The 8,317-nt window shown below is 30.8% G+C and overlaps 1 long non-coding RNA gene across 2 annotated transcripts; it reads left to right on the top strand.

Annotated features, from left to right (window-relative positions):
- Positions 1-263: 263 nt before the first annotated feature.
- Positions 264-8,096, top strand: LOC124896326. 2 transcript variants are annotated; one of them, XR_007052683.1, is made up of 4 exons: positions 264-576; positions 903-1,029; positions 3,541-3,626; positions 7,776-8,096. It is a non-coding gene; the product is annotated as an uncharacterized LOC124896326 (long non-coding RNA). The 2 variants fall into 2 exon arrangements; XR_007052682.1 differs by lacking the exon at positions 3,541-3,626.
- Positions 8,097-8,317: the final 221 nt, after the last annotated feature.

The following is an 8,317-nucleotide window of genomic DNA, read 5'->3' as shown; positions in this document are numbered from 1 at the left end:
GTATAAATGTCATAAAAAGATGAGTTGACCAGATATTTAAATTTAGTGTGTGGGTTTTTAGTAATATATTATAATAGATTAGCAAGGCATAATTTCATTTTTCAGGGGCCTTGTTTGCAACCAAGTAATGGCTTGTTAGCCACGAGGAAAGAGATAATAAAAAGGCAAGTTTTCTTACTAGATAAGTAAGGTAAATAGACTATACATAGGCAGTTTGGTTTAGCTATTTTTGCAGCGTGTGTATTTGTATGCATATCCATATATTGACTTGGTAAAGTACCAAGAAACTTAAAACAGTTAAAGTCTTAAGACCCAACATCGAAAAGCTTAGAATTGACACTTTTCACTCTCAAAATACGGAGTATGCTCGTCCTTCTAGTCGGGGAAGTATTCTGGATTTCATGGCTGCTTCTTCTACATATTATGTACCAAATTTCTGATACTTTGGATGGAAAAAAATATGAAGGAATGACCTTTTTTTAGAGTAACAGGCAACGCCATTTTTGGGTCAAAATTCTGCAAGTCTGAGAGCTTTTGAAGGGATTATCGGCCAAGATCAATTTAAAATATTTCAAGGTAATTTTTTTCAGACATTTGTATAACATATATTAATGGTACCGAGCTTGGTAATTGTTAGTCTTTGAGAATTCATCTTCAAGAACATCAAAATCCCAAAAGAAGAATTTTTAAGACTTATGATTCTTTGAGGTAATTATAGCTACTCAAACTAGTTGCATATGAATACTTTGAAAAATATATACCAAGTTCTTTAAGTTGGGGAAACACCATTTTTTTAGGACCTTGAAGCTTTATGATTATAGAGTGTTCGATAAATTGCTCCAAATAGCCTAAACGTGGATGTTTGCACTAATAGGAGATCTGAATTATGTGTACTTTTATAGATTAAGGATCCAAGGATGATTAAAGATTATGGTACACTTAAACAATTCAATTGAATGTGGGTCTTGATTATATTGGGAAAGGCAAGGATGCCACCTAACACACCATGGTATTAGAACAACACTCGAGGTATGTAAAGATAAAACCTCCTTCGCCTTTAAGGCACGACCTGTAATTATTTGTTTCCACTTAAAATGGTTGAGATAGTCTATTTGATATATGTGAATAGAGTTTTCGGTTTCTATATGCCTGACACATGACCACGTATCCTGTTCATTTGAAATCATGTATAATCGTGCTTCTTACATCAATTTGTTGAGGTCAAAACATTTGTAGTACTCCCGTCATGTCAAGTATGTATAGAGTTTGTTTGTATTTATTAGAAATTCTTAGAAGTCACCTACTATATCGTCATTTGCTATAACTTAGAATAAATTGCCATATTATAGCCGCCCTAACATATTAGACCACATAGCGATATAGCCACATGATGATATAAAGTACAAGCGTTGTAATAGTTCGATATTATCAAAGAAGTCAACTGTATATGGAAAGCACTACTCGAATAACTAAATGGTATTTGGCATGGTATGTACTTGCATAGGCCTATGAGGCACCATTCGATAAAATTTAACAATGAAAGGGTATCATAGGTTTGGCTTGGCACACGCGCAATGTAATTTTGTGCACAGAATTAAGACCAGACCACTATAGTAAGCCCAAATACATAGTGTACCTGCACTTGTGGCATCATTTGTATTTGGAGGCAGTTGGACTTGTTCTCCTGACTCAAGTCAATATATGGCATATATAGCCTGCGAGCAGACCCTTATAGTGAGTCCCTAAGTAGGGGCATACCCTATATTAGACCACAATTACAGTTATATGTATAAAATCATAGTCACGAGTATCTGGGTAACACATGTCATACACATGACATAGAATTCCCTTGGTAGTCGATCATATGATTATTTGTATTAAAAAATAGGCACAGGACATTACTTAAGCAAATTACTAGGCCCTTATAATGATGACTTACTCGTAAGCGCTTTTATCATAAGTTAATAAGGTAAATGCATAGGTAATAGTTTATATGGTGTATTTGGAACTTGTTTCCTATAAGTTATAGTGCTATTTAAGAGTTTCTAGTAGTCAGTCATCCGCAGTTGCTCATTTTGTTGTTATTTGATTCATTGAGCATCCTTATACTACTGTTTGTTAGTCTGTCTGCTTTACATACTAGTATATATTTTATATGTACTAACATTCCTACATTCGGGGGCACTGCATTTTTACAAATATAAGATTTGATCTATCGATGAGCAAACTTTTATATTAGCCACTTATTCATATTCAGCAAAGCAGTCGGTGAGTTTCTCTCTTACCTAGGGCTAATAAATGTTGAGTACTATTCAATCATGTTTCTAGTTATAGTTTTGGTATATAGAGGCCCTGCCCCGACCACCTTCCCTAGTACAGTTATAATTTCTTTTAGAGGCTTCGCAGACAGACATAAGTTGTTATATATGGTTGTAGTTTCACATGTTTGTATCCGATTAGTGTCCAATGGGATAGATCTGGTTTGTACATACACCTTATCATTGTTTATGAGTAGTAAACTGTATATATGCCAGTCATATAACTCATGCTCATACGGTTCTTATCCGTCCCGCTTAGGCTAGGGGCGTGACAAAAGTGGTATCAGAGCCCTAGGTTTAAGGTGTCCTAGGGGGTCTACGAAGTTATGTCGAGCAGAGCCCCACTTATAGATGTGTTGTGCACCACATTTATAATGGGGGAGTTTCTTGGGCATTTAGAAATTGAGACGTTATTTGATGATGTAGATCATGCCACATAGTTAAGTCATAAGAAGTTACTTTGAATCCGACTCTGCTTGATTATCACACATCCTTCTTATCGATGAAATTTTCAAATCAGGCCGAAGGGCCAAAAACAGTATTTCTAAATCAGGCCACTTTAAATTATTAATCCTCGACAAAATAGAGACCAAGGCTTGAGCCCAAGAAAGTTCGATGAGCCATATCTTGCAAGTCTACTGTTGCTTTCAAATAAATAAGCCACAGAGGTTCATGTCCTTTATGCAGTTATAGCTACATTTGTATTATGCCATAGTTACCTATACTGGTCCCAAGAGGTGGTTAAATCACAAGGTCACTTAGTTAACAGTCGTCCACCTAGGAGACGGGAAGTGGAATCTCCCGGTATAACTTCTGTAGAAGGATGCAACTGACTTCGAAATCTGAAATCTCCTCCGTTTGATCCCTTCAATTCTTATAAAATCCAAGGATATGAAAACCGTGTACTGCCCCTTTTGTGGCATACCTTGAAGCTTTAGGATGATGTAAATGTTAATAATAAGGGTGATCAAATCAGCTCATTATAAGTTAAAGGTATGATGACATTCTGGGTTGTTCGGTGAACATGCGAGTTAACAAGAAATACCCCTAGTTGGCGGAGTAATTGAAAGACTCCTTTCTGTAAAGGATGCATAGATTTAGTTGGTTGCTCACAAATGCATTTGCATCAGGAGAATGTGATATTATATGATTGCAATGCTTTGATCACAAATATCTAGCTACAAATGTCATATGATATGTTGATGGAATTTTTTTTTTCCAGATTACTTTCCTTATATGAGGGATGGTCATGTGCTTATGTTTATAAGATGTTTATCATATGATGTCAGATCACAACCCAACTAGGAGGTAAGAATTGAATCACCATTGTGGGTTATGCAATCATAGAAGTTCTGCCAAGTAAAGTTATATCTTATAAAAGTAGCAAATGATGGCTATTCTTAATATATTACCAAGGGTTCAGGGCATGACTCCATATATGTTATACAATACTTTATTGTTATAATGTTTTTGGTATCCCGCATGTCCATTTGTTCCTCAAATTTGCAAAAATTATCGGGTGTCAAGCAATAATACGTCATTTGATAGTAAGTGAAACATTACTAGATTTAATTGGGTAGAAGTATTCCTTATACCATCCAAAACTACAAGAACTATGCTCGCACTTAAGCCATGATTAGATGACTACATAGGATATCCCATAATGGTAGAGGTATTGAATGCCCATAAAATTAAGTTGTCCTGAACTTGTATATGTATGTGTTATATTACTTGCTTGTAAGATTATACATGATATATGTCTTATAACTTAATTATGTACATGCTAATTGTTCCATAGCCTATTAGTTTACTCATCATGTGCCCTTTAGGGGTTAATTTTATAGATATTATTTGTACTATAGGTCACTTATTTAAAGGCCACAATTATATGAATCATTTCTAATATCATATGAATATTCTACATGATTTGTTCATAAGTTACATGCTATTAGATCATTTATTTACATGTTAATTAATTTATAGAGAATGTGATTACATGATCTATGTTTCATAAGGTATAAATTCATATTTTATATGTCCCACAAACTATTTGTTTCTATGTTATTCGTGTCCTAAATCATTTGTTTATAGGTTATATGCAATATGAATCCTTATTGAAATGTACCTATCTTATAAAGGTGATATATTACCTATTTTATAAAGGATGTTTTTATATGTTTCGCATAGAGTAATGACTCGCATACGTAATTTAAAGATTTCTTTTGTGTATCTGTTACTTACTTCAAAGAACACTTGACCATATGCTAAATGCATAGTCTTAGAGGGTGTGTTTTTTTTGGGTCATAGCTCCCCTCTTTTTTTTAATGGCATATGTCTCGTAACTTATTTGTTTATATATATATATATATATATATATATATATATATATATATATATATATCACTTGATCACATGATCACATGCTAAATGCATATGCTTAGAGGTTATTATTTTTGGTCATAGCTCACCTAATCTTTTTAATGTCATATGTCTCGTAACTTATTTATCTATAGTGATATATATATTTATATATATATATATTTATATATATATATATTTATATATATATATATATTTATATATATATATATATATATATATATATATATATATATATAGGAAGGTGTGAAGGTCGCGGATAAGAGTAGAAGGCTAGCGGGAGGGTGTGGGTTGTAGCAAGCCGTCAGGATGGATCTTGTGTAGTCGGGTTAGTAACATTAGGACTGTGCATATAGGTGTCTTTGATTTGTGAGTGTTTGTTACTTCTAGGTGGGTGACCCATTTATAATTTCCTAGTACCTATTTTCTTATTTCATGTTACCTTATCGCTCGTATTTTATATTTCTCTGATTTATATTTTACTATATCTTATGTTCTTTCTATTATGTAATACATCCCCTTGTTTACTATTCTTTATCTTGAGTCGGGGGTCTATCGAAAACAGTCTCTCTACTTCTTCAGAGGTAGCGGTATGAACTACGTACATCTTACCCTCCCCAGACCCTACTTGTGGGAATACACTAGGTTTGTTGTTGTTGTAAGTTCGCGCTATTAAAATATTAAAATTTAACTCCTCAAGCGACATATGTTTAAATGTTTATAAATTATAGGTGTATATGTTTAATATTTACTAGGTAAATCGCACGTGCCTCTCACGTGCAATTTTTTATTATTTAAAATTAGATGATATTGTCTATTAAGAAAAATTTTAATGAAGAACAAAATGTTCAAATCACTTCTCAAAGATTTTTCTCACTTTAATTTAATAATATAAACACAACATGTATTTTATTATAATCACATATATATTTTACCACCAGAAGTTTCAAGTGGTTAATGAATCATCACTTCTGCGTCTGCCGTGTTGTACCTCTTTTCCTTATTGTTAGAGACTAAGAGAGACACATCAATTTGTACCATATTTATAGTACAATTATTGTTTATTTATTTTTTTATATTTAAAATCTTTCCTTATTTTTAAAGTTAAATCTTTAAAAACTCATAATTACTTGCTTAAATTTTTATTAATTTGGTACTTCTTATGTTTTTCTCATTCTAATGCTTTCATATTTATTTTTAAATTTTTTAAAATCTTCTTAAAATCAACTTTAGTTGATTTAAATTTTTTAAACTAATGAAAACTATATTAGTTGTCATTAATTCTGATGACTTCTAATAAGAAAATATTTTATTATAAATATTTAATTAATTTTCAACATTTGAATATTAAAAAAATAGTGAGAAAACGATTTTGTTTAAAGCAAAGACTTTGTATAATTTTTTATTATTTAAAATTAGATGATTTTGACTATTACGGAGATTTTTAATGAAGTACGAAAAGTTCAAATCACTTCTCAAATATCTTTTACACTTTAATTTAACAATATAAACATAACATGTATTTTATTATAATCACATATATATTTTACCACCAGAAGTTTTAAGTGGTTAATGAATCGTCACTTGTGCATCTGACGTGTTGTACCTTTTTACCTTACTGCTAGAGGCTAAGAGAGACGCAACAATTTGTACCATATTTGTAGTACAATTATTTTTTAATTTCTTTTATATTTAAAATCTTTAATTATTTTTAAAGTTAAATCTTTAAAAACTCGTAATTACTTACTTAAATTTTTAAAAAATTTGGTACTTCTTATATTTTTCTGATTCTAATATTTTCATATTTATTTTTTAATTTCTTAAAATCAACTTTAGTTGATTTAAAATTTTAAAACTAATGAAAAATACATCATTTGTCATTAATTCTGATGACTTCTAATAAGAAAATATTTTATTATAAATATTTAATTAATTTTCAACACTTAAATATTAAAAAAAAATAGTGAGAAAACGATTTTGACTAAAGAAAAAACTTGGTGTAATTTTTAATTATTTAAAATTAGATGATTTTTACTATTACGGAGATTTTTAATGAAGTACAAAGAGTTCAAATCACTTTTCAAAGATCTTTTACACTTTAATTTAATAATATAAACGTAACATTTATTTTATAATAATCACATATATATTTTACCACCAGAAGTTTTAAGTGGTTAATGAATCGTCACTTTTGCGTTTGACGTGTTGTACCTCTTTTCCTTACTGTTAGAGGTTAAGAGAGACGCGTCGATTTGTACCATATTTGTAGTACAAATATTTTTTAAATTTCTTTTATATTTAAAATCTTTCCTTATTTTTAAAGTTAAATCTTTAAAAACTCGTAATTGCTTAATTAATTTTTTTAAAAAAATTTGGTAATTGTTATATTTTTCTGAACCCTACCTCCCACTCCCTACCCAGCCCCATCCCACCCCACCACTAGCCTCTTACAGCCCCGTCCCCACCCCACACCTCACCAGCCTCGTCCAGCCCCTCCCCACCCACCCCCATCCCCCACACCCCTCCCAGCCCCATCCCCACCCCACGGCAGCCCCTTCCAATCCTCACACCCCACCCCAACACTCTTCCAGCCCCCCATTACTACCTTTACTTTTTTTTTTTATTTTAACTTTCCCTCAATTCAATTCTTTTTTTTTTTGAATAAAAATTTAGATTAGAATCTTTTTTTTTGGATTAAAATTTAAATTTGAATTGAAAGTGAGTGATAGTGAATATTGAAAAAAATTACTGAATTTTGCTTGAAAAAATTAAACTTTTTGTGAATATTTTAAAGATATTCAAAGTTAAAAATCGAAAATTTATCATGTTTGTATATATGAATTTATATTTAAAAATTTAAATTAGTTGGAGAAGAATTTTAATTATTTTGAATGAATTTGATGTTTAATTTGTGAGCAAAAACAAAAACATGCTTATTCAATTTTTTCTACAATTATAAATTTTTCTTATTTAATTAAATTAATTTTAATATTTAATTTGTCATTTAGCATTTTAAAAATGATTTGGAATTTAATGTAATACTTTTTTAATTTTTTATTTTTTTTAATGACATGGTAGATGACATAGCAGATGAGGCAGACGCGGCATTTTGACGTGACAACTGACGTGGGGAGAGTGAGTTACACTCACCAAAAAAGGGTCTAAAATGTTGCTTATTAGTGGGTTCAGGGGTCTAGATAACAAACATGTAAGTAGAAGTATCCAACTTACAAAACCGACGTAGTACAAGGGTCCAGAAAGTCATTTTGTCATAAAGAAATCTAGAACTAATAAATACAGAAGTAAATACTCTAGATAAAAATATAATACCTAGTACATCAGAAATAAGAAAACCAACATATAATTACAAAAGTAAGTTTAAAAGATATAATCCAAAGGATGAATATAATAATGGACACCAAAATAAATAATTAATTACAACTTTTTGGATTTAGACTGTGTAATAGACACAAATAAAATAATACAACTATGGGTAGGATATATGTCAAAACAATTATTAGATAATAAAATAAATACAACAAACACACCAGAATATATAGAAAAGACATTAATAGAAACACTAAAATTATTATTTTTAAACCTAGCCGAAGCAAGTAAAA

Source organism: Capsicum annuum, chromosome 2 (assembly GCF_002878395.1).
Source record: "Capsicum annuum cultivar UCD-10X-F1 chromosome 2, UCD10Xv1.1, whole genome shotgun sequence".
NCBI classification, from domain to species: Eukaryota; Viridiplantae; Streptophyta; class Magnoliopsida; order Solanales; family Solanaceae; genus Capsicum; species Capsicum annuum.
The sequence above is the reverse complement of the archived record's forward strand: the minus strand, read 5'-3'. Positions and strand labels throughout refer to the sequence as shown.